The following is a 26,626-nucleotide window of genomic DNA, read 5'->3' as shown; positions in this document are numbered from 1 at the left end:
CGTCGACTTCATCGTGCAAAGCCTTCATCTGTGTGAAAGTTATCTCGCTTGCACGGCACACATCGAGTGCTTTATCCACCGTGAGATCCGCCTCTCTGAGCAATCTGGCTCTTACTTGATCATCACGTATCCCACAGACAATTCTGTCACGTAGCAATGAGTTGCACAGGTTGCCAAATTCACAGTCTTTCGCTTTATATTTCAGGTCTGTAACATAGGCATCTATTGTTTCTGACGGACCTTGTACACGAGTGAAAAACATGTGCCTTATGTACGGCATGTTCTTCCGCGGCTCACAGTATTCTTTGAACTTCTGTTTCAAAACAGCAATCTTGTCTTTCTCCTCGTCGGTGAAAACAAACGTGTTACTCACTTTTATGGCTTCTTCCCCCGCCACATGAAGGAATGTCGCGCATTGCACCACTTCAGTCCTTTCTGCCACTCCACTGGCGACACAGAAAAGTTCATAGCGTTGCAGCCACGTTTTCCAATTCTCGGCTAGATTCCCTTCTAGGCTCAAATTCGGCGGTGGTTTGAAGTGTGCCATTCTTGCCGTTCTCTCCTAGTTTCTTCTGACACCATGTAATGTATGTTTGTTGTAAGAATAAGTCGACAGGATCACCAGATTTGGAATATCAATGAGTCAATCATTTATATAGTTCTTCAGGTTGAATCACAAGTTACAACTGACCGGCATCCGGTATCACGTGACCATGCGCGTTCCCCGTACGGGTACTCTAGTAGCCCAATATACTACAGCATTACTGCTTGTTTTTTAATGTCTTTGCCTTGCTTTTGCCTCTTTCTCCATTGCTCTGTAAAGCACTTTGAGCTGCATTTCATGTCATGAAGGTGCTATACAAATAACGTTTTATTATTATTAATGGGAACAATAAGCCATATACCAGTAGTCCTTTCTTGGGTTCAATCCTTTTAGCATTGTATTTGTATTAAACTGTAGGCCTACTTTCTGTGCTTTAATTTACTCGGCAAACTGTTAATAAAGTACACAATCATCAAGTATGAAATTGTCAACCCACCTGGTATTGTCAGTTTATGAAACGGCTGGCGATACGACCCCTGTAGGCTGTTACTGAACACTGTATGGCAATTATTCGGTAGACCTTGAGCATTTTCACAAAGCCTTTTTGTTAAAGGTATATTCAGTGATTTCACTTAATTCAAATATCACTTATTTTTTTGTTTTGTTGTGATAATCCTTCCTACTATAGAGTGTGCTGGCCATATAAGGAGTTCCAGTTAACCCCTGGGGGTCAAAAAACCTTAGGTTTCGTTTTTGACTCTCTATCCTGATTGGACGAAAGGCTGGGTCCCACAGCCAAAAACGAAACCTAAGGTTTTTTGAGTGAAATCTAACCTCGCCTCACCAGGCTTTCCACCGCCTCTGAGGAAAGCCTGGTCTCTGTTCCAAAAGTCCGTATGATCCGGGCTGGAGCCGGATGATATGGTTACGTCATGTTGTAGGCAATGGTTTGCCTACAACAAACAGGATGACAGGCTTCCCAAACAGGAAGTACCCAAAATAATTCCCCCTTCCCCGCGATCATAATTCTAGTTCCTACCAATTAATATGCTTCTGATGCGGCGTAGTTTAGTTTCGCTGAATTTTAAAATACAAAATAAATATAAATGTGAGTGTGCTTTTTAGAGATTATTTAGCGTCTTTGCTATCCCTTTGTTATACGTTTTGTTTAGTTTGTTATCCCACGAGGAAATTCTATTCTCATCGGCTACGAGAGAGAGTCACTCATGCGCAAGTAATTGAGTTACTTACAGGTTATATGCGGGTCCTCCTGTTGTCGATCTATTTACCTCTTAGAGTATACTCTAAGATTTACCTCTAAAGAAAAGATATAGAAATGGCATCGCAAAAAACCCCGACCAAAAATGTCAAAGGAGACCCAACAAGACGGAAAAGATGCGGAAAGGAATTGGTTCGTTCACCACAAGAACTTTTTGGAGAAGATTCGCCCTTGGAGGTTGAATTAACGGTAATGTAACATACTTTAAACTGCGTGTATAATGTCATATTAATGCATTAAGCTTGGACATTATAGGCATAATTGGAAACATTATAAAATACTGTGTACTACATTTAAATGCCATAGCCTATGACTTTCTAAAATCCCAATCATGACCAAATTGATTTAATAGGCTATAGGCCAACTTTTTCCCCTTTTTCTCATTTTCAGTTTTTATTTCATATTGCTCACAAATGATAGGCCTACATCAGAATCAGATTTGTAACATCAAGGTTTACATAATTGAAAACATGGGTGACATTGTGTGAAATGTTTTGTGCATAATTTACATTGTACGTGTTGTTATTTACATTTTACAAAAAAAAGGAAGAAGGGGGTACGTTGGTCAATGAAAAAAAGTAAAGAAAACATTGATAGGCCTACAACATACACATGTCGACAGTTAATGCAATACAATAACAACAAGGTACAGAAAATTCCAGAGGTGATCTGGTATGGCTATAATATACGATCCATTACTGTTATTTGTGGGAGGGTCCCCTCCCCCATTCTCTCTCTCTCTCTCTCTCTCTCTCTCTCTCTCTCTCTTTCTCTAACTTTACTTCCACATTCTTTAGCGTTTTGAAAACGAGATTATGTTCTTTTTGCATTTTATATTATATTCTTAATTTCTGATGTTTGTTTTTATGTGTATTTAGTTTAGTTTAGTTTATTTAGGATCCCCATTAGCTGTTACACCTGGCAACAGCTATTCTTCCTGGGGTCCTCACAGAATAATATACATCACTCATTCTTGAGATGAGGGACAAAAGTGGAAAAAACATGTCCCACACATAAGAGCCTTATTATTGTTAAAAATAAATAAATTTAATAAAAATAAAAGCACTTGCAAAGTTAAATGTAATACAGTTGTGTATTATTATGCCATTAATTTCATTATAATTGTTTTCATATGCCATCTGAATTAGTTAAAAGCAGGCACTGTACCCAAAAACGCCTGTATTTAGCCTGTCCCCAGCAAGTGGTCATAATTTCAAACTGCTAAAAAAGTGTCTAATACTGTCACAATCACATAAATATACATACTAAATTAAAGTAGATTGTCAACAACATAGCAAACAATATACACAATAATTTTAATTTATATTTTCCATTAGATATCTCATATCAAATGTGTGTCCCACGTCTCCCGTCAACTCCGTCAGGTTTTTTAAAAGTCTTAAATTAATCAGAAAATATTGTCGACAGATTTAGCCTGAAGACTCCTTTTCCAAGTCCCGTTTGTATTTGTTGCAACTGTGGAGCACCTGGTCTGAAAAGCATTAAATTGTTTGATATTTTAAACAAACAATGTTGATATCAGGGTGGTCACAGCTTTTACATGTCAACTCCGTCAGGACATTATTATGATCTTTGTTAAGAATTCCAAAATAATGTTTATTATAAAAGTTTAGGGTTAGGTTTAGCTAACAAATGAAGCAAAAACAAAATGGCTACATTGTACTACAGAGGGTTAAGATGAAAACAAATGACATTTTGTCAACTCCGTCAGACGTCAACTCCGTCAGGTTTTGTGTCTGACGGAGTTGACATGTATCTGACGGAGTTGACAAAAGTGTTCCTAAAACAATAAAATTATAGTTTTTGAATAATGGGACGTATTCTAATTTGGCACACAGTTAGAGCATGCCTTAAGGAACATTTTTGGCTATAGGGCCATCACAGATTTGTCTCGTGGTGACCATGGCAGCCATTTTCCAAAATTGCCGCCACCTGATGTTATTTTACAATAACTCAAGTTCTACACCACCTAGGATCTTGATTCTGGTGACTAAGACTACATTTTCAAGGATGAGGGATACATTGGTACTATTTAGATTTGTCCTGTGACCATGGCAGCCATTGTTTTTCAAAATGGCCGCCACCTGCTGTTATTTTACAATAACTCAAGTTTTAGACCACATAGGATCTTGATTCTGCCGACTAATAATACATTTTAAAAGATGAGGAATACAGTGGTACTATTTAGATTTGTCCTGTGACCATGGCAGCCATTGTTTTTCAAAGTGACCACTAACCTGCTGTTATTTTACCAATAACTCAAGTTTTAGACCACCAAGGATCTTGATTCTGGCGACTAATCATTACATTTTCAAGGATGAACTTTCTCTGGGAGGGGTCAGGGCTTATTTCAGGTGCAGGTTGAGTTGCTACTGACAGGACATTAAAAGGAGGTGGGCTTTCTGGCCTTTGACTTGTCTCTTTCAGGTACAGACGCACAGTTTGACTTCACTGGCCACTGCAGTGTGGCGTTGTATCTTGGTGGCCTCCTGCCAGTGTTTCTCCATCCTTCTCATGAGCTCTTTGTTCTGGGGCTCTGTTATAGTCAACTTACATTGTCTTGGCTGGAGATTGCTTTCCTGCAGGGTCCAGCCCAGTCTTGTGCAGATGGCTACTGGCCCACCTGGAGGCCCCAACCTCACTTGTTTGGTTGGTGTGATTAGGTGGGGTGGTCTTCCCCAATCAGGATGAAGGGTTTGACCCTTTCAAACGGCAGTCTGGCCAAGTGTCTGTATTTAGTTGTGAGGCTAGATACAGGATACGATTGCTCACCCAGCCCCAGGTGACTTGAGGTGAAGGCTCCTTTGATTTGGTAACATTGCTTTGGTTGACATGCTGGGGACACAGAACGACACTGATGCCTTCAGTGTCTGCACATCCTGCCTGATAGTCCTGAAGGCAGATCTTCTGTCTTCAGTCTTTCGCTCACTGTTCACTGCTCACTGTTCACCTCAAGCAGGTCTTCAAGGTGTTTGCCTTTGCACAGGCTATATGGCTAGGACTCATGCTTCAACCACTCAGAGAACTCCAACAGGGTGTTGGTTGCTCCTGGGCCGCAGAGCATTGTGCGGCAGAATTCAGCTCTCATCCCTGGTGGCAGCTTGTTGAGGAGTCGTGCAACATGTGAGCCGCATCTAAGTTCTGTGTCTCCCTCTGGGCCTAGGGTAGACACTTGCTATTTTCCGTAACACTAATTGGTGGGGCTGTCCAAACTTGTTGTTTAGGTGTCAATCGGGTCTCTGTTTGTGAAGTCGGGTCTAGGTGGTCTAGAAGATGAGTTATTTAGTCAGGGGATATTAATACAATCTGGTAATAAATTCCTTATCAAGAATTTTCTTCACCAATGTGTTTGGAAGGGTGTCTACTAACATATCCCACATTGCTTTATATTCAACCACCCTAGGGGACCTTTTGACAGCTGCTGAAAGTTGGGGTACCATCAACAACCTATATAAGGCAAAATGTTCATTATGTTTTAAGTAGCATGTGACATGTCAAACTAGGGAGTTTTCATGATTCTGAATGCATTCCAAGCATTAGCTATGCACGAAGAACACTCCTTGGGCTGAAAACGGCCATAGCCATCATCACAAAATGAGGTCAGCACATTTGGGCAAGTGGATATATGGCCGAATTTAGCCCAAGGGGTTTGACCCCTAGTTTGGCCATAGACTCCCTAGTTTTGCCATAGCCACTTGGTATGGTACCCAACTTTCAGCAGCTGTCAAAAATGCCTCTAGGGTGGTTCAATAGAAACCAATGTGGGATATGTTAGTAGACACCTTTACAAACACATTGGTGAAAAAATTCTTGGTAAGAAATGTATTCACAGATTTGACATTATTCTGATAATAGGCCTATTCCCTGACTAAATTGGTAAAATAATAGCAGGTCCACCATTTTTTTAAATGGCTGCCATTGTCACGGGATAAATCTAAATAGATAAAACTGTATTCCTCCTCATTGAAAATGTAGGATTAGTCATCAGAATCAAGATCCTAGGTGGTGTAGAACTTGAGTTATTGTAAGATAACAGCAGGTGGCTGCCATTTTGAAAATGGCTGCCATGGTCACAGGGCCAATATAAATAGTACCACTGTATTCCTCATCCTTGAAAATGTGGGATTAGTCACCAGAATCAAGATCCTAGGTGATCTAGAACCTAAATCAGTTAAACTTGTCAACTCCGTCAGATGTTCGTCAACTCCGTCAGATGTTCGTCCCGTGATGTTTTTGTTAATTTCCAAAGAAATAGAAAATGTGATGTTAAATATTTTGTGCATATGTATTGAAACACCAACTGAAATGATACGTAATGATGATTTTTTTTTTTTTACATGGTTTTCATGTTATAATATTGAAAATAGAGGTTGAAATGACGGATTTGAGAAATTGGATATTTCATAATAGTGTGATATTGGAAAAAAACAATATTAAAATAATTGTATTACTTAACTTGATTACTGAAAGCCATTATAAGAGAACTGAGGACTTTATATTATTGTTGAAATTATCAAATTCAATTAAAAGGTATTTTAGTGTGTCTGACGGAGTTGACATGAATCGGGTATTAAGTGCATAAATGTCCCATTTTAGAAAGAAATGTTATGCGAAAAACCTGTTCCTTCTCAATATTGGTAGTTGAGACCTGTGTCTACAAATACATCCATTTGATTTGAATGTATCTTAAAAAAAAAAAAAATCCAGTTTGAAAAAAGTTTTGTCCCTTATCTCAAGAATGGGTGACATACAAAAATTTAAATAAGAACTACATTACAGATATCACAAAATAAATACATTAAAGCATAACAACCATGCAACAACCGTGCATTCACTCTAGATTACATTAAAATAAACAGAATTACAATTTACCATAAAAAGTCCTTCAGTGTATATTATATATATGTTTAAAGAATGAAAACATTTATGGAAGTGGGCAAGACCAATGGACCTGGATAGAAAGTTGTCATTCTATATAAAAGTTATAGTTTATTTGTGTGAATGAAACTGATGTCTTGACTTCTATAAAAAGAATGCACAGAAACAGAGAGTCAAACAACAAATGCCACTATGATTTGTTTTTCTAATTTAGACAATGCACAACATCAATTTCTGTACAAATAACATTAATTACTTACACTGTTGTTTTATTTATTATTTTTGTAGATTGGGAAACTGATGTTATATCCTCGGCTTTTGCTATAACTATTATTGTTTATTGTTATTTATGTTCTATTAGGGCGCTAGTGCATCAGCCTCGTCTTCTGTAATGCAACAAGACACGACAGAGGGTGTCCAGGTTAGTAATTTTCCATAATGTAACATCATGGTGTAATGTATGTGCTGTGTTCTACATGTTATTCTACTTTTGTACTTAATGTACAGATGGATACTCCCTCTCCGCCTGTTCCAAGTCCTACTATTTTTCAGCAGAAAGATTGGAGGACAAGGTCAAGACCTGTTGACCCTCCAGCAGCCCCCTCACCTGCTGTAATGCAACAAGACATGACAGAGGGTGTCCAGGTTAGTAATTTTCCATAATGTAACATCATGGTGTAATGTATGTGCTGTGTTCTACATGTTATTCTACTGTTGTACTTACTGTACAGATGGAGATTGACATTCCCAATACTACCTCTCCGCCTGCTCCGGGTCCTACTATTTTTCTGCGGAGAAATTGGAGGAAATTGAAAGTAAGTGACAAATTAAATTCAATATATTGAATATCGAGAATAGCATTAGTTCATCATGCACTAGGGTGGCTGTCATTGAAGTGTTCTACCGGTGTATTCACTGCAGACTGCTCCTGCTTCACCTGCTGCTCCTCGTGCCACATATTTTTATGTCTTTTTATTATTTCAGGAAACTCGGCGAATTTTAGCAACACCTGTTGACCCTCCAGCAGCCCCCTCACCTGCTGTAATAGAACAGGACATTGAAAAGGTTATCACTCCACTGACGACATCCACAGAGTCTGCCCAGGTTTGAATTTTCACTGTATAGAGTTGGCATCTGCATTGTGTTTCAAAGTAAGCTAAAACAAAAGTCTGTCACATAAAAGTATTTTCTGTTTTGTTCATGTTTTAATATTGTTTTCAAATTTCAGAAAGCAGTTTCTCAGAGCAGAGGCTCAGATATTCCAGTGATGTGGTCTCCTCCAAAAGTAAAGGTTTGTCTTGATAAAATGCAGTGGCACATGATTTCTCTGCCACATTTCCCCAAATCACGTGATGTTGTCTGTGTTTGGGTACCTTTGATGTTGGTAAGCAACCACTTATTACATTGCCACCATAGACACATTGAGTAACAATTTGTGTGTGTGTGTGTGTGTGTGTGTGTGTGTGTGTGTGTGTGTGTGTGTGTGTGTGTGTGTGTGTGTGTGCGTGTGCGTGTGCGTGCGCGTGCGCGTGCGTGTGCGTGTGCGTGTGCGTGTGTGTGTGTGTGTGTGTCACCATTGAGCCATATTGAATATATTACTGTATTTGTATTTGGAGAGATTTTTTTATTGTATGTGTAATATCATATTTTTGTTCTATTAGAAAGCTGACATCAGACCTGGAGTGCAGACAAGCTCAAGAATTCCAGTGATGTGGTCTCCGAGAACAGTAAAGGTTTGTCACCTTTATCCAAAGCGCTTTACATGTCAACATCATGCAATTTGGGAAAACGCGGCAGAGAATTCATGTGCCACTGACATGAATTCTCTGCCACGTTTTCCCAAATCACATGATGTTCTCTGTCACTGTGTTTGCGTACCTCTTGGTGTTATACACACTTCTATCCGAGCCACCATAGAAGCACATTGAGTAACAACCACTTACAGTCTTTATATAGATGGTGAGAATTGTTATTGTGTGTGTGTGTGTGTGTGTGTGTGTGTGTGTGTGTGTGTGTGTGTGTGTGTGTGTGTGTGTGTGTGTGTGTGTGTGTGTGTGTGTGTGTGTGTGTGTGTGTGTGTGTGCGTTGTGCCACCATTGAGCCATATCGAATATATTACTGTATTTGTATTTGGAGAGATTTTTTATTGTATGTGTAATATCATATTTTTGTTCTATTAGAAAGCTGCTAGGGGCCTTTCAGCCAAGACTTCTACAGCATCCTCCTCGCCAGCTCTAATGCAACCGGAAGTTAGCACTCCAGTCACTGTCCCACTGTCTGTCAAGGTTTGCTTTTTTCCTCTTAGAGTCGTACACCGTATTGTGCTTTACAGCAAGCAATTACAAAACAAAACAAATTTTATTTAGTTTTGTTTTTATTTTTTACAACATTTCAGAAAGCTGACGTCAGACCAGTTTCTGGAGTGCAGACAAGCTCAAAAATTCCAGTGATGTGGTCTCCGAGAACAGTAAAGGTTTGTCACCTTTATCCAAAGCGCTGTACATAATAAAATGTCAACATAATGTGATTTGGGAAAACGTGTCAGAGAATTCATGTGACACTGACATGAATTCTCCGCCACGTTTTCCCTTCTCTTTCCTAAAAACCACTTTTAGTCTTTATTTGCATAGTTGTTGAGAATTGTGTGTGTGTGTGTGTGTGTGTGTGTGTGTGTGTGTGTGTGTGTGTGTGTGTGTGTGTGTGTGTGTGTGTGTGTGTGTGTGTGTGTGTGTGTGTGTGTGTGTGTGTGTGTGTGTGTGTGTGTGTGTGTGTGTATTTTTTTGCCCCCTCTCCTATTAGGCTGTTTCTGGGAGAATTCTAACAAAGGCACCTACTGCATCAGGCCCCTCGCCTGCTGTGGAGCAACGGGACACGACAGTCACAGAGTCTTCTCAGGTTTGTCTTTTTCCTGTGTAGAGAATAGATTGCCACTGTATGGTATTTGATTAATAGCATGAAAAATAAACTACTAATACGATTTAATTATTAAAAATAAATTATGTCTTTGTGGTTATATTTCATAATATGTCATTTCAGAAGGCTATTGACAGACCAGTTTCTGGACTGCACAAAAGCTCAGAGGCTCCAGAGATGTTGTTTCCTACAAAGGTAAACGTTTGTCTTGATAAATTGCAGTCGCACATGAATTCCCCTGCCACGTTTTCACCACATCACACATGACGTTCTCTGTGTTTGTGCACCTTTCATGTTTTGGGCATGGTAAGAAACCATTTATTACATTTGTGCCACCATTGAGGCATATCAATTTTATTTAACTCGATTTGTATTTGGAGAGATTTTGTATTGTATGTATGTGTGATATGTTTTTGTTCTATTAGGATGCTATCCTTATAGCAAATGCATCTACTGCATCAGCCCCAGCGCCTGATGTAAGGCTACAAGAAACAGAAGATACCACTCCACTGACATTCACAGAGTCTGATCAGGTTTGTATTTAACCTAAATGTAACATAGATGTAATGTAATTGTACTGTATATTTTAAGTATATAAATCGGATTACACTTTTGTGTTTAATGCACAGACGGCGATTGTCTCTGTACCTCACTCACCTGCTGTAGTCAGATGGAAAAAGGTAAGAATTGTTGAATGCAATGTGCGTGATACAAATTTTAATATATGCACTACATGTTAATGTAGTCTTAATGTAATCTTATCTAGTGTTATTTCCGTAATCCCTCCATTATAAACCTGGGGGATTGTCAATTGAAGACAAACTGGGTGGATATGATGTTTTTGATTTTGGCCACTATGTTTTTGTGCCCTTAGATCGTTCCTAGGGTGCTTTTAGCAAAGGCATCATCATCCTCTTCTGCTGCACCTCCAACTTCAGCAATTGGGCAGAAAAAGGTGAGAATTGTTCAAGTGCAATACAATGTAAGCAAAAAATAATTCAAATATATTCAATAACATCTTGAATAGCATTATTTTTCCATTAGGAGTGTGCTAGATTGTTATATACTGTGTGGATATGATGTTTTTTTATTTGGTCTACTATCATATATATTTTTTCATTAGGGTGATGCTGGGGGCCTTTCAGAAAGGACACCTACTGCTTCACAACCACAGCCTGCTACCACTCTGCTCACATCCCCAGAGTCTGTATGTATTCTTTTTTCTAAACTAATGTATTTACACTGTATCATAATTATTTTAAATACTGCCTGTGTTACTTTTGTAAGTGTTTGCTGACTTTAGTGTGTAATACACAGATGGACATCTCTCCTGTGGCACCTCCAACCACACCTATTGTCATGCGACGATATCGCAGAATGAGGAAGGACTGGAAGGTTAATAAGATGGGGGCACATCAGAGGATAGCACACCATGCGGCAGAGGGACATTTCAAATGCCTGCCAAATGACCTGATGGCAGTACCTGCACTTCGTGAGTTGGTCATTTCAGAGGTGATGAATCTCTTAAAAAAAGAGTGTGCTGCCATCACACGTACTGCATTTGGCTCCATATTACGTAAAACTTCCCTACAGTCCCTCAAGAACTTCCATTGGGAGGACTTAGTTAAGGAATGGAGGACAAGTGCGCCAACATTAATTAAGTTCATCGAAAGTGCTACTTCAAAATCACTAAAAGAGCCCACCACAACTGACACTACTGAGGCTAAAACAAAAAAACGGATTGCAACTATGGCTGGAGCAATGATGCTTAATGCTCGTTCACGGAGTATGTGTGCACCCATGTTCCGCAACTCACTGTTATTAAGGCATGCAGGAGCGACAAAACGTTGCTTTCACCGTTTTCGGACACAAGGCATTTGTGTCTCGTACAAACTGACTTTGCAGAAACTAAAAGAGATGGGTGGAACGTTTGACAAAGAGATCCTGGAATGGAAAAAAGCATGTGAGGGAAGCAATGTAGAACAGGATTGCATTGATGAGAGGCCAGAAGAAGATGAATGGGTTGATGTTGAGGATTCAGAAGACTCTGAACAAGAGGATAGACCCACCCGTACCTCAGCAGCAGAGCCAGAGAGTCAAAGAATGTTGCCAGGCGCTGATATACAGGTATGGCTTTGATATTACATTAATGTATTCATTGGTTTTTGGAGACAGTATAAAACAATATTGGACTGTAACAGAAAATGTGTTGTCAACCTAAAATAAGTTATTAATTGTTATGCTCTTTCATCTGCAGGCCACTTCACTGACACCATTTCAAATAACCATGGACAACCTGGATCGTTCTGTCCGACCCCACACCATAACAATAGGTGAATCCCAATTGGGAGTGTTCACCCTACAAGGTGCGGTACTAGGTAGGATAGGGTAGGGCACTGCACTGGCACTACCCTGTGGAGGTGGCATAGTGCACACGCAGAGGGCATGGCTGTGGATTGGGACAGCGTTCACTTGGCTGAGCTGGGCGGAGCCGAGTGGAGCTGGGCGGAGCCAAGCGGTGCCCCAGCGTTCTCGACTGGCGGCCATTGCTGTTTACACGGACTGACTGCAGTGTTCTTAAAAGTAGTTAAAACTACCTTTTTAGCCCACGGAATTTACTTTCAAGTAATTTTTGGGGAGTATTTAGTTGTTTAAACTTCATGTATGTGGTCAATTAATCATAAAAGGGCCTATTTAAAAATATCCCACAACGGCGTCGGAGAATTCAGAGAACCGTAGGTCTCGCTTTGGGGGCTGTCAGCAGGGAGCTGTAGCCGATTTTACCTCTCCTTTGTCGGCGTGGGCCGAGGCGATTCCCCCCGTTTCTCTTGCAGGGCGACGTGGTGCCCGTGTGTGTCTGTTGTGGATGTTTGCAGCCTGCATGCGTTTCGTTTCCAGTTGTTTTGTTTCCCCGGGTGTCGGGTGCAGTGTAAATAAAAGCTATTCTATAAAAAGTCTATTATTGTTATTATTACTATGTCGAATCTGATTTGGCTTGAGTCCTGACTCGTTGCAAAGAGTTGCTGAAAGGAAGGATATACCAAACTGCATAGCCTATAGCCTGCTATACATAATGCACTTCATAATGATAAATGTTTTTACAGAATACAGACCATCGTCGCATCTGTTTGATTAGTATTTAAACTGATTTTGCTGCTCATAAATAATATAGCATGGATTATTAGCTAGTATATATATAAACGGGTGCTTTGGGAGTTTTAAAAAAACCCGATCCATACAATACAATGCTGGGAAGGAGGTAGGAGAAAGAAAAACAGCGAGAGATTAATATGAAAACTAGATCATAGTTGCTCAATTTGCGTTTCATTTGTGGTGTTATTTTTATTTTCTCATAATGTTGGTGTGAATATATATACATGTCGTTTATGGCGGGGGGGGGGGGGGGGGGGTGTCATATATTTTCCTGTAGTCCCTTGGGGGAGAATTATCACAAAAAGATATTTGGAGGCCGGGGAGAAATAAAAAAATGAAATCACATCTGCACCACCACCCCCTGGTGGATAAATAACGATCAGTCTCTTAGATAGCACAGCAGGCACCAACAATAACTGATCTACAAGCTCATAGCGCGGCGGCACTATGCAGAGCTTGTAGATCTTCTGTATATTATATATATACTGGCATAAATTCCCGCTTCTATATTCCCGCGTCAGTGACGTCAGTCTCCTACAGACCCAGTTAGTCGTTTTATTTGCTCGTGCTCAATTTCTTTCTTGCCAGCAAGATGGATTTAGACATCGTTATTTTATATTTTTTACTTTATTTTATGTTGGAGGAGTTAGAGATGCAACAGCGCCCTCGTCGGCGCTTGTTCTATCTCAGGCTGGGAAGGACAAATGATGAGTAAGTAAGTTCATGGTTAATGTGTGTATGCCTATATACCTTTACAGCCAGCTAAAGCTAGTTCGTTTTCATATAGGCTAAGTTTATTGCTATAATGTCATTTTACTTTGACAATATAGGTCTACTTTTACATTTAAAACACATAGGCCTATATAGCCTATTGTACAGTGGGTATAAAATGTTAATTCAACTGAGAGAAATGAATTCATCAGAATGCTACTCTTAGTTAATCACATTTGCATACATGAATGAAAAGGTTAAACCAGGCCAGCTCTCAGCTCCAAATGGATAGCCTACATTTATAACAATATTATTTTACTGTGTAATCTAAAACAAATCTTACAAATGTTGTCACTCAGTTATTTAAAACTGGTTTAGTATACACTGTAAGACCGACCAACCTAATTCTTCTCATTCTTTCCCTAACTCAGCCAAGAGGTCCGAGAGGCCCATACTGCAGGGTCAATCTGCATGTGCCTGTCCTGGTCAGGTTCTTTGATGGTGTTGACACACGGCCTGATTTTCGCCTGAGCAGAGAGTCCCTGGCAGTCTTGTTGGATCTCCTTGTCCTAGACCGACGCCATGGATGGGGTGCCACGTTTGAGACCCTGGTGTTTCTCTACTGGCTGGCAAGTGGAGCATCATACAGGGTTGTGTCAGATGCCTTTGACATTCCTCGTTCCACTGTCCACCGCATTGTTCACAGGGTCACAAGGGAGGTGGTGGCCAACCGCCACAGGGTCATCTACTTCCCCAGTACCCCTGAAGCCCTGGAGGAAGTGACCCGTGGGTTTGCAAGGCTGGCTAGACACGCTGCTTTCAGCAGAGCAGCTGGAGCGATCGACGGCTGCCATGTCCGAATCACTGCACCAAACGGCCCCGATCACCAGTGCTACCAGAATAGGAAGCTTTTTGCTTCCATTATTCTGCAGGCACTGTGTGACCATCGGGGCCGTTTCCTGGACACGTACGTGGGCTGGCCTGGGTCGGTGCACGACGCCAGAGTGCTGCGCTACAGCCCACTGTACAGTTCAGGTATATAGTTTCATCATATAGATATTCCACTGTTACCTTCTTAGCTTACGCATGTTTCATGATAAATGCTTTTATGTGATGTATTCCCATGCTTTTGTTCTTGCTTAAATGTAAGTCGCTCTGGATTAAGAGCGTCTGCTAAATGCCTAAATTGTAATTTCAAATTCTAGGTACCTACCCTCCTCCAAACCACTTCATCCTCGCAGATGGAGGTTACCCGTGCCTCCAACTCCCTCTCCCTCTCATCACTCCCTACAGACGGCCAGTACCTGGCGATGCCGCACAGCGGTTCAACCACCACCATACCAGGGCACGCGGCATTATTGAGCGTGCCTTTGGTATGATGAAGACCAGGTGGCGGTCCATATTCCTCCATGCGCAGGAGGTGCACCACACCTTCGTACCCTATGTAAGTAATCATTGAACAGCCTATAGAGTTCCTACACCAGTCAACTAAATATAGGCTTAATGTGGTTAAGAAGACTTTTTCAGTAACTGTAATTCATCCCCAACCATATGATTTCAGGTCATAACAGCATGCTGCGTCCTGCACAACATCTGTCTGGACGCAGGGGATGTTGTGGCACCGGAGGACGAGCAGGTGGAAGATGAGGGACAGGATGAGGGGGAGAGAGAGTTGGAGGCAGTCAGCGGGGACCTGTGGCACGCCCAGCTGACTGCGGAGGTGAATGGTTTGGAGGAGGAGGTGGTGCAAAATGTTGACCACGACTATTAACAGGCAAGTCGAACAGATGTACCGTATATCTACTGATTCCCATTTACTTAGAAAGGTTTTGAATATTTACCGTAGGAAATATTTGTAATGTTTTCTATTCTTGCCTCTTTCTAAAAACAATGTTCCAGTGACATGGCAGCCGTCGATTCAGCCTGCCTTGCAAACCCACCTGAACATTGCGGTGGACAGTGGAACACACCCCAGATGCCCCACTTGCTAGCCAGAGGACACCAGGGTCTCATTTGTGGCATCCCGTCCATGAAGGCGGTCCAGTTCACGGAGGTCCAACAAGACTGCCAGAGACTCTCTGCTCAGGCGAAACTCAGGCCGTGTGTCCACACCATCAAAGAACATGTTTTACTAACTTTTTTCCCCCTCTATGCATCATTTGGAAGCTGTACAGTCTGTATAAATGTGAGCTTTTTATTGTCATTTTTCCTTCATTTATTTTCTCTCTGTGGATGTTGAGAGAATGTTTGAAACTTGTTTTCTGCCACAGGACTGGCAAGGTAAACCGGAAGCCTAGTTTGTGCCTTTCTTTAAGAACCTTCGAGCCATTGTTGTATTTTGTTGAAGGTTGAATTGGAAGTCAATGTGGGACAGGAAATGGTGAGTTCTATTCCAAAATGCTTTTTCTCCATTTTGGGGAAGAAATATGTTTAAGCACAAGTTCTGTTGTCAAACATTTTTGTAGTTGGTAAGCAGATGCCTTCATAAGGTTCATTACTTCAGTGTCATAAAATGTGTGCTTATGTGTGATGCTAATTCTTTAGGGGACTCAAATGGAGGATGATATGGCATTTTAGAATGGAACTCTTTGGATGTAGCGATTAGCTGGCCACGTGTGGCAGCAATTAATTGTGTACAGTTAGTCTATCGAGTCTGTGCAAAGCCATAAATGTAATCACAGAATGGGGCAGAAAGCGATAGTATGTGTTTTGTATCGATGTATTCCATCCAAACAATCAATTGAATTGCATCTTTGGTGAGAGAACATTGTTGTTATTTAGGTCGTCTTTCTAGATGAGAAAGACACCAGTGTACAGTAGCATTACCTTTTGGCTCCATGTTTGAATCGCTTGATTTTAAAAAGACACTCAGGACCATGATTCTTTATACTAGCAATGCCAAATACATGTGAACCTGCCTTATTTGCTAACTAAAACTCTGTTTTTAAAATGCCTTGTTTTGCTTGCAGAAGCTGTTTGTCTTGTTTTTCGATGGGGTGCTGTTTTCAGTGAGGCTGTTCCAGCTTATTTGTATTGTATTTTTTTATGTCCGTTATCACTTCATTCTTACTTGGTGCCTCGATCAAAGTTGTTTTAGACAAGGGTGACCAGTACAATATTATTTTTCTTCTGATTCTTATTTCGAGAGCAGAATTATTGGCAGAAAATGTGGTATAAAAAGAAATACAGCTGTCCAAAACCATATATCAACCTTTTATACAACTGCATATTAATTTTGTGTACACCTCCATTATCTTTAAGGTTTCTGCACAACCATGGTTCCATGCTTGAGCCCAAGTCAGACAAGTCCTGTTAATGTCTCTGAGAGCATCGTTCTGAGGTTTATGACACCACTGATATAGGTCACCTGATGAAGGCCGTTCACGGCCGAAAACGTTGTGCCTTATTTATTTATTTATTGATTATTTATTTATGTATTGAATAAAAAGCAAACACCTTGGAGCAAACCTGTGTGCGGACTCTCCTCTCTTCACTGTACTTACCTTAGTCCAGCACCAGACAGGAACTGGATGTGCGCTATATACCACTGATATAGGAACATACATTTTACAGAGAACTGTTAGGATTTGGAAGGCATTTGTAGAATCGACCTCAAGGAAGGGATTCAGTTCTGGATATACTGTACATGTAATTTGTGGAATAAATGAGTTGGTAAAAAGAAATCTAATAAATGCAATCGTTATTAATCGATTGTCTGACGCCTGAATCTATTGTTGGTAACACATCTCCCATATTTCTGCATGTTATCTAGTGACATCTGCTACCGCTCAGGCTTGTGCTTTCCAAAAAATGACATGACCTGATTTTGTGAATGACTGGCTCTGGTTCAAGATGTGAATATTTAACTAATCGTTATTTTCTAGATTGGCCTGTGAAGTTCATAGTTCAGTAGACGAGCCTTGGTGAAAACATGCCTCGTTGTGTTCATTCAGGTATAACTCAAGAATATAACAAGCTCTCTGTATTTGATTGGCTGTTAGCATGCTTGTAAAGCGGACATTTCTCATTTCTCATTTCTAACTTCCCCGTTTCACTGACTGTGAAACTGCAGTGGGTGTTTACATTCACTCATATTCACCATTTGTAAATGCACCATTTACCAAAGAAAATACTTTTCAGGGTATTCTGCCTTATACCCAGGGGGCAAAGTGGTTTTACAGACTTGGAGCGTTGTGAAAGGTTGTGCACCAGAAATGATATCTAGGACCATCACTGATCACAACCTAGGTGGACAACCTGGTCAACTAGCTACTGGAAAGCTACAGGGTGGGTTCAAACAAATCCCACCCCAATCTCTGAAAAGGCAAATCCGAATAGGGCAAAAGAGACAAAAAGAAAGCCTATAACTTGATAATGCTCACTCTTATCTTCATCAAATTAGCTGTGGTATGAACCAGGAGCCTACCCTACATCACCAAAGAGTCAGAATGCATATGGTGCAACATACCTCAGCGACCTCCCAGAGCTGTGGGTAAGAACAGCCCAGAATGCATACCTGCCTATACATGAAATGGTAGTGGCGTTGGGACATTCACAGTGTTGTGCCATGCCCTTCGTCCACAGTCTGAGTGGTAGAGATATCACTAGTTATCCATATATTTTGTAACCAATATTAATGTTGCAGTTTGATGGGCAAGTCATGCTGAATATAGTAGCCTAGTTGCTGCCGTTGGTGAAAAAAACAGTTCAACTCTGAGAAAATGTTATACCGTATTTGCAAAGTCAGTAGGAACTATGTAATCATGGTGCATTATGTCATGTCTTATACCAAATAAATAAATAGGAAATAAAGGTCAAATGGAATGCAAAACACTGGAGAAATCAAGTTAAACACTTTATTTTGTGCTTTTGTCATCCAAAATAAAAGTGAATACTTATTCAGTTGTAAAGTATCTGTATGAATAACATTTGAACAATTCTCAGTAAATGCAACTATTTACAAAGTCATAGGAACTTCAAAAAATAAGTGTAAACGTCTACACTTAATTGAGGAGAACACAAGTATGCAATCATGGTGCACCATGTCAAGTTTCATAGAGTTTTAAAACAAAATGTCAACTGCTTAAGTTAATTAAAAAAAAAGGCAATGGAAATCATTACAAAACACTGTTACCTGACGCTGCCAGATGGGGGTAACCAGTATTGGGTAGGTTATATATGCTTTTATATATGGGAAAGGCAGGCTGACTTTCTAGGTGTAAGTATGTAGGACTAGTAGCGCGCCAAAGTTTGTTTTATTGTAATATAAAATTATAAATATAAATATAAAATAAATATATAAATATATAAATAAATTAATAAATTAATTCCAGTAGAACACAAATAAATAAATAAAAAGTACATTTAACACAAATTGATTGCACCGAACGTGAACTGGCTACTCTACTCTACTACATTTTAAACTATTTATCTACCATTCTCTCCAGTAAAGAAAACAGCCGGTCCATTCTCTCTCCGCTTTCTCTAGATCTCCTCTCCTCCGCTTCCCTTTGTAATTTCATGTCCTCTTTTATTAGTTCCAGGAACTCATCATGATCTCTCACCCTTTTTCTTTTCTGGCCAGCCTGGACATTGGGCCCTGGTGTCCCTGACCCTTCTCCAGCTGTACCCGCAGACACTACTGTTTCTGGTACAGCTGCAGGTACAGCAGTGTCCACAGCAGCGGAGGCAAGCAGGACAGGGGGGTTGATTGAGTGCCTCTGCCCCAAAACCTCGTCCATCTGGGCGAAATAAAGCCATGAGGCAGCTGTGGCCTTGCCATCCACCCCCTCACCAGTCTTAGGATATTTGCACTCCTAAGGAAAGTGGAAAATGAAGATTTCAGAACCACTGGCTTAACAGGTTATTTAGTACTGCGACAATGGCCCCCAGAAGTCGGCATACCCCTACCGGAGTTAGGACCAAACACAACATAGTTTTTCCTCATCTCTAAGGCCTCCCATACATGAAATGGATTCTTGTATAAAAATATTTTACTGCAAAAGTGGTGAAATTGTTATTTAAAGTTATACAGCTCAAACTAAAAATAAAGCCTGTCCGTCTGGGGGTTGAGGCACTTAAAGTCATGTAGATTCACAATGGAAGCTCTGAGAGGTTCAAACTTGAGAAATGATAAATTGTGAACAAATAGATGCCGCTTCAACAATAGTACAGAGAAATATGGAAAGCCTACAGTGGAACTACTAACTATTATTATGTTGCAGCACATGACCTGGATGCTCCCTCATCAAGCTCAAATCTCAATATTATCCTCATAAATATAGATAATCAAGTTATTCATTTCTGATTGGGACATCCCTTGTATCAATATGATATCCATATCATGATATTAGACTGGATATTGTCCATGATTTGGGATATTGTACTATTGTGATATTGCATAGGAGTTGCATAAAAATATAATTTTCAGATGGGGAAAAAAATCTGTATCTTCAGTATGTCATAACTCTTATTTATTGAAAGTGATGACTTGTCATCACTTTCATGTATTTAAAGAAAAACTACTTCAGTAAGCTTTGACATAGACACTGGTCTGCTGTTCTAATTATTTGTTTTATAGCTGCTATATTTCGTTTAGAGATGTAGTGTTTTAGGTATTATTTATGATATTTGTCGTCATATGCAAAGAGATCTGGGTACGAGAGCAGCCGATGTACAACTTCATCAATCTTTCTGATGCTGCATGTGAAGGCCTGTCTCTGGTACTCTGACCAGTAGTCCTGGTTTTGTCTATGAACTGATTGCAACAAGACCGCAAGGACTTTTTTGTGCTATCCCTTTTGGACTGAATGTATGACTGTACTCTGTTGCTGATTTTACATTTATGTTGTCACAAACTGTAAAGGGCAAGTTCCCCTCCGCTCCACAAGGAGACCCCACCATGGCTCAGGAAGGACTTGTGGCAGTGCCTCACTGCCTCCCTCACTTCCTCCCAATAAAGCAGGCCTGGATCATGCTCACTTGTCCTTTTGTCTTCAAACACATGCACAGCCCGCAGCCACCCTTGTTTGCTGTGTGCATGAACAGATGATTCCCTATGCGTCTTTGAACTTGTTTCAATAACCATCAAGGCAATCATCACAAGTGTCAATGTCAAAGTTGATCTGAATGTCAACCTTTATTATCCAAATAAAACTGGATAATACAAAATCCTGTTTCCTGGTGGTTTGTGGCTCCAGTTGAACTTTATAACCTAACAAAATGGTCCTTCGACCCGGAAACTGAGCCACAACCACACAGTGACCACCTACAATGGCCGATGCACAGAATGGTGAAGAAGCCCTGTCCACTGAGAGTATACCTGCTACTAGTGTAACAGACTCAACCCAGCTTTTCACAGAAGAAGCCACCCCACAGTCTCAAACTATTACACCTAGTAGTCCAACTATACCTCACCAAACACAAACAGAGCCTCACCTTTCACCAAAGCCATCATTAACTTCCTCTCACAAAGAGGATCAAAACCCTTCACCACCTGATGACGCCCTTCCAGGTCCTGATGTTAGACCTAAAAGGAATAGACGCCACCCTGATTGGTATGGTATTTCACAGCAAAGGCCACCTGCACTGTCCCTCGGTGCCCTAAGTTCTCACAGCAGGAGGACTCGAAAATCATGCTTTAGTCTCCAGGCTAGGTCCCAATTAAGTAGGCATTCAAGCAGCAGTAGCCATGCTTCACACTTAAGTGATCTCCAAATCAGTGTTCTGGATGAGAAGAAAAGGAGAGATGAACTAGAGGAGCTTAAAAGGCAACGACAGGAGGAAAAGCAGCTTGATGAACAATGTAAGTCAATTGATGAGAGAGCCAGAGCTGCTCAGCACACGCAAGAGGATGCACATAAGGAGAGAGAGAGAATCGTCAGACAGGTCGACATGGACCGACGCATCCGCATGAAAGAGCACCAGCTTCAGTCAGCCCAACTTGTTTCCAGCTTTATTCATCAGAATATAATTTCTGATGAGCACCCTGAGGGAGCTGCGGCACTCATTCCCTCTCCTGATGGAAAAGCCACCTCTTCATTCTATGGCCTGCCCCCCATATTCACTCCTGCCTCCTCAAGAACGATGAATGCTGACTCACATCCCCTAACATCATCAACCGCCCAGCCATCTCCAACATCCTCCATGCTCCAATCAATACAGCAAGATGTAGCTCCTGCCCAAGCCACTATGCAGCCCTTAGACCCTATTCAGGCTCCCAGTGTGCCCTATGTAGCTCCTGCCCAAGCCACTATGCAGCCCTTAGACCCTATTCAGGCTCCCAGTGTGCCCTATGTAGCTCCTGCCCAAGCCACTATGCAGCCCTTAGACCCTATTCAGGCTCCCAGTGTGCCCTATGTAGCTCCTTCCCAAGCCACTATGCAGCCCTTAGGGCTAGGCCCTATTCAGGCTCCTAGTGTGCCCTATGTAGCTCCTGCCCAAGCCACTATGCAGCCCTTAGGCCCTACTCAAGCTCCCAGTTTTCCCCATGTAGCTCATGCCCAAGCTGCATCGCTGTCCATCCCTCTCAGGTCTGCCCAGACAATGCCATCCTCCAGTCACCATGCAGCTGCCAGTGTAACACACTCTGCCCTCTCTACTCACCATGTACTTCCACCTCCATTTACTGTCCATGCCCCAGCCTATACTGCATCCATGCCTGGCCCTGTACAGCCCAGTTTTATCAGTAGTAGCCAACCACCAATGCTAGAAGCCACATCATACCAGCAGCCACAATCTGCTTATCCACAGGTTCAAACCCCCAACTCCATGGATCTGTTTATAGCCTCTGCATATGGGATACCCAGGCCATCACTTCCTGTGTTCAAGAGTGGCAGAGAGACCGAATTTGCCAGTGTCGGCGGTTTTCCAGTCTGGCTCCCGTACAGTGGTCGACCGCCAGAGTGGTCGTGTCGACGGCCGTGGTCCCCTGGATCCCGACCACCTTCGTTCCTGATTGGGGCGGCCAGTTCCGCTCCTATCCAGCCTCCGGGCCGTCCGCCCGAGGTAACCCCTTGTCACCAGCCTGAAGATCTGGTCAACACGTGGAGGCTGAATGCCTCTCACCAGCCCCAAGTTCGTGTCCCATTGGGCGGCTGAACGTCTCCTTCTTCCCAGACAACATACCCCCCGTTTCCAGACTAATCCCACTCCCTTAAATCCCAGAAGAAACCAACAACAGAAACAGCCATACACACCGTCCTGATTGAAGTGGAAGGTTACTCTGAACTCAAAACCCCTTACATACATCTCATCCTTGGAGATTGTCCTAAATACATCTCATCCTTGGAGATTGTCCTAAATACATCTCATCCTTGGAGATTGTCCTAAATACATCTCATCGTTGGAGATTGTCCTAAATACATCTCATCCTTGGAGATTGTCCTAAATACATCTCATCGTTGGAGATTGTCCTAAATACATCTCATCTTTGCCGAAGTGCACCCGGTCAAGTAGTTACCCCAAATTCAAGGTACCAAAGCTCTGAACTTCCGTTTGGCTTCTGTGGCCGTAATGCATGGAATGACCTTGCTGACCCTGACCCTGTTACACCAAATGTGTGAAATGTTGTTGATGGGGCGGCCTGACTCCTCTCTTCCTCAGGCAATCTATTGTTCAAGTGATCAAGGAACGCATTTGCTGCACAAATCCGGGGGCGGCTGTCACAAACTGTAAAGGGCAAGTTCCCCTCCGCTCCACAAGGAGACCCCACCATGGCTCAGGAAGGACTTGTGGCAGTGCCTCACTGCCTCCCTCACTTCCTCCCAATAAAGCAGGCCTGGATCATGCTCACTTGTCCTTTTGTCTTCAAACACATGCACAGCCCGCAGCCACCCTTGTTTGCTGTGTGCATGAACAGATGATTCCCTATGCGTCTTTGAACTTGTTTCAATAACCATCAAGGCAATCATCACAAGTGTCAATGTCAAAGTTGATCTGAATGTCAACCTTTATTATCCAAATAAAACTGGATAATACAAAATCCTGTTTCCTGGTGGTTTGTGGCTCCAGTTGAACTTTATAACCTAACATATGTCTAATAAACTATTAAATCCATCAATCAATCAATCAATCAATTGTGCTGGCCTTCCCACAAATGAATGTTAAAGGAGAATTCCATACTAAAAGGCTTTCTTACCTTTCTTTGTAGTTGTTACGTCCCCATCAAAGAGGTCCAGGTGTTATTTTGTGCAAAAGCTCCTTATTGGCTATTTCCCCTACCATAAACCCTAAATGAATTGCATTGAATTTAATGGGATGTATGGGGTCTTGTGCTAATTAGCTTATTTCCATCGCTCAAAATTATATTTTTTTTGTATATATATCCTCTCTTCATAATGTAAATAATAACCCAAGCGGCACACTTTACTACTTATTTAGATGGAAATAAGCGAATTTTGCACAAAATAACACCTGGACCTCTTTGATGAACTACAAAGAAAGGTAAGAAAGCCTTTTAGTATGGAATTCTCCTTTAAACAGTGTTGTATCCTATTCAACAATGTTGTATCCTATTCAGTCTTCATGACGAGACTGCATGCTCTCACTCTGGTCTTACTGGAGTAGTTTTCTCAACATGATATATGATGAGGAGAGTATATTGAATTTGGGTTTGCCAGGGTTTAATGAACATCATCTCTCTGTTGAACAACAGTTAGTGTTGAAGGTCTTCTGCCGTGGGCTTTATACATTATGGGTCTTGTTCCGTGCCTTTTTCTAACTGTTTAGCAAAGACGATACAAAGATTTGGATCCAATATTCCATTTTGGTAAAATTTTAAAGATACACTTCAGAATTTGTACAGTATCTATGTTGTGCACTATTATTAGGCTATAGTATGTGCAGTAACCATATTACAAGTGATACTAATTGTCAGTGTAGACTACTGGACAGGCAGTAGGCTCTGTTACACTAAAGATAACTAAATGCTAGGTCACTCTCCACTCCAGTCAGCTAAATAGCTACTTGATTTCTTTTCACATTCCAAAATATGTGAAATGATTTTACCTGTCATTTTATGAAGAAAGCCACATACTGTAGGCATTAAGATGCAGGTGGAGCCAAATACTGTAGTATAACTTGACTGTAACCAAATGGCTGTAACCAAATAACTACAGAAATGAATAACTTGCTGTTATGAGGATAATATTGAGATTTGAGCTTGATGAGGGAACATCCAGGTCATGTGCTATTAAATGTCATGATTAAAAACAGTTATAGGTATAATTACATACTTACTTTATATTTGGCCTTGAAATTCTCCCACTTCTTTTTGGCCTGCTTCGGAAGAACTTTGTCGGCAAGATCCATTTTCTCCAGAATGGCACTAAGAGATTAAAGTAAATACACCACATTAACACAATAGAGACTGCAAGGGCCAAATGACCACAAACACATTTATGTAACCTTGGGGTGGCGCAGGTGTTTACATAAGCGTCAAGTTTACGGGCATGGCTAGGGTGGATTGACCCGGAAGGGCAAATGGCTTTGACCACAGGTACGTCAGCACTTTCAAATGCTGTGAAGCGAAATGTCAGTTTCATTCTGAAATATCCATTCTGTCTGTAATTTATTCTAATAATTTGTTCTAGGTAAAGAAGCTTTTTCCTTCCTGTGTTGTGTAAAAATAGAAAGATCAAGTCAATTCGGCTTGCTGGATATTCACAAAAGTGATATGTGTCTTGTAATATGAATGATCAAAAACGAGACTGAAAAGTGAAACTGAAAATTGCTAGACTCATTCAAATGGCTACATTTTTAAAACAAAGCATGATAGAAATGTTTTCTCTTTTCCTGGTGAAAGCAGAGGATTCTAGCTTTTATTTGAGCTACGGTATGTCTCTGTAACTCTTATACCGAATATTTAATGGTCATAATAGAAGTGTTTTGAAAAGAAAACAAACGAAATACCACAAACCTCCACGCAGCAGTTGCTGTGAATTTCTGTCCTGTGAACAGGTCCTCGTGGTCCCTTCTCATTTGGATGAATTTTTTGTTTGAAGACACCGTCCCTAAAAAAAAAAACATTTTACAATTTAGGCATTTAGCAGACGCTCTTAATCCAGAGCGACTTACATTAAGCAAGAACAAAGAAGCATGGGAATACATCACATAAAAACATTTATCAAGAAACATGCGTAAGCTAAGAAAGTAACAGTGGAATATCTATATAATGAAGCTATACATATAAACTATACTACTACTATGCTATACATATGTACTATGACGTGCTATGACTACATACAATGCAATTATAGTGCTGTCTACATAACATGCTATAAGTCTGTATCAAATGCTATCTAAGTCTACAGAAATGCTATCTAAGGGGGTGGGGTAAGTGCTATGGGCCATGATGGAGTCTGAAAAGGTGGGTTTTCAGACTACGGCGGAAGATTGGGAGTGATGCTGCAGTTCTGACTGCAATGGGAAGTGCATTCCACAGTTTTGGAGCCAGAAGGGAGAAGAGTTTGGGACATTACTCATCTAGTCCTCTATAGCAGTGCTTCCCAAACTTTTTCATGTCAAGGACCCCCAAAATGATACTCATTATCCTGCGGACCCCATTAGAAAAGATATGCCAGGGACAGACCCCCCATAAAAATGTCTTTACAGCTCTAGCAGTGGTTTTCAAACAGTTTCATTTCAAGGGACCCCCAGTTTGACCTGAATTAGGCTATGAACCCCCATTTAATGGCATTTCTATCTCTGGGACCCCAATGTATATTGTAAAATCAAAGTTAATTTAACTCTGAGTGTACCTGCCTGCCTGGGGGACCCCACTTTGGCAACCACTGCTCTACAGTAATTTATAACATTTGACTGAGTGTATACCCCCCCCCCCCCCCCCACACACACACACACACACACACACACACACGCGCACACACACACACAACTTACATTTGTAATTGAATTGGGCAGCCTCACTGGCCTGGCCCTGGCCCTCAGTTGAATCGTCTTGTATTGCTGAGAAATGCAATAAAAATACATTAGGCCACGTCAAATTAGGCTTTTACCGACCCAAAATAATCCAGAGTAGGCTGCGCCATTTAAACCAAATACTAGTCGGACTCGTTGTGACATGTCCAACAACGCATGTTTAGTTTAAGCACAACATTTAAAGACGT

General features: G+C 41.2%; 1 long non-coding RNA gene across 1 annotated transcript; it reads right to left on the bottom strand.

Annotated features, from left to right (window-relative positions):
- Positions 1 to 19,003: 19,003 nt before the first annotated feature.
- LOC310878332 lies at positions 19,004 to 25,475 on the bottom strand. The gene is made up of 3 exons (XR_014570892.1): positions 25,417 to 25,475; positions 24,738 to 24,825; positions 19,004 to 19,315 (listed from the first exon to the last, which is right to left on the bottom strand). It is a non-coding gene; the product is annotated as an uncharacterized lncRNA (long non-coding RNA).
- Between the last annotated feature and the right edge of the window lie 1,151 nt (positions 25,476 to 26,626).

This window comes from Protomyctophum parallelum (assembly GCF_964188405.1).
Source record: "Protomyctophum parallelum genome assembly, chromosome: 20".
NCBI classification, from domain to species: Eukaryota; Metazoa; Chordata; class Actinopteri; order Myctophiformes; family Myctophidae; genus Protomyctophum; species Protomyctophum parallelum.
This window is presented reverse-complemented; position numbering and strand designations above follow the sequence as displayed.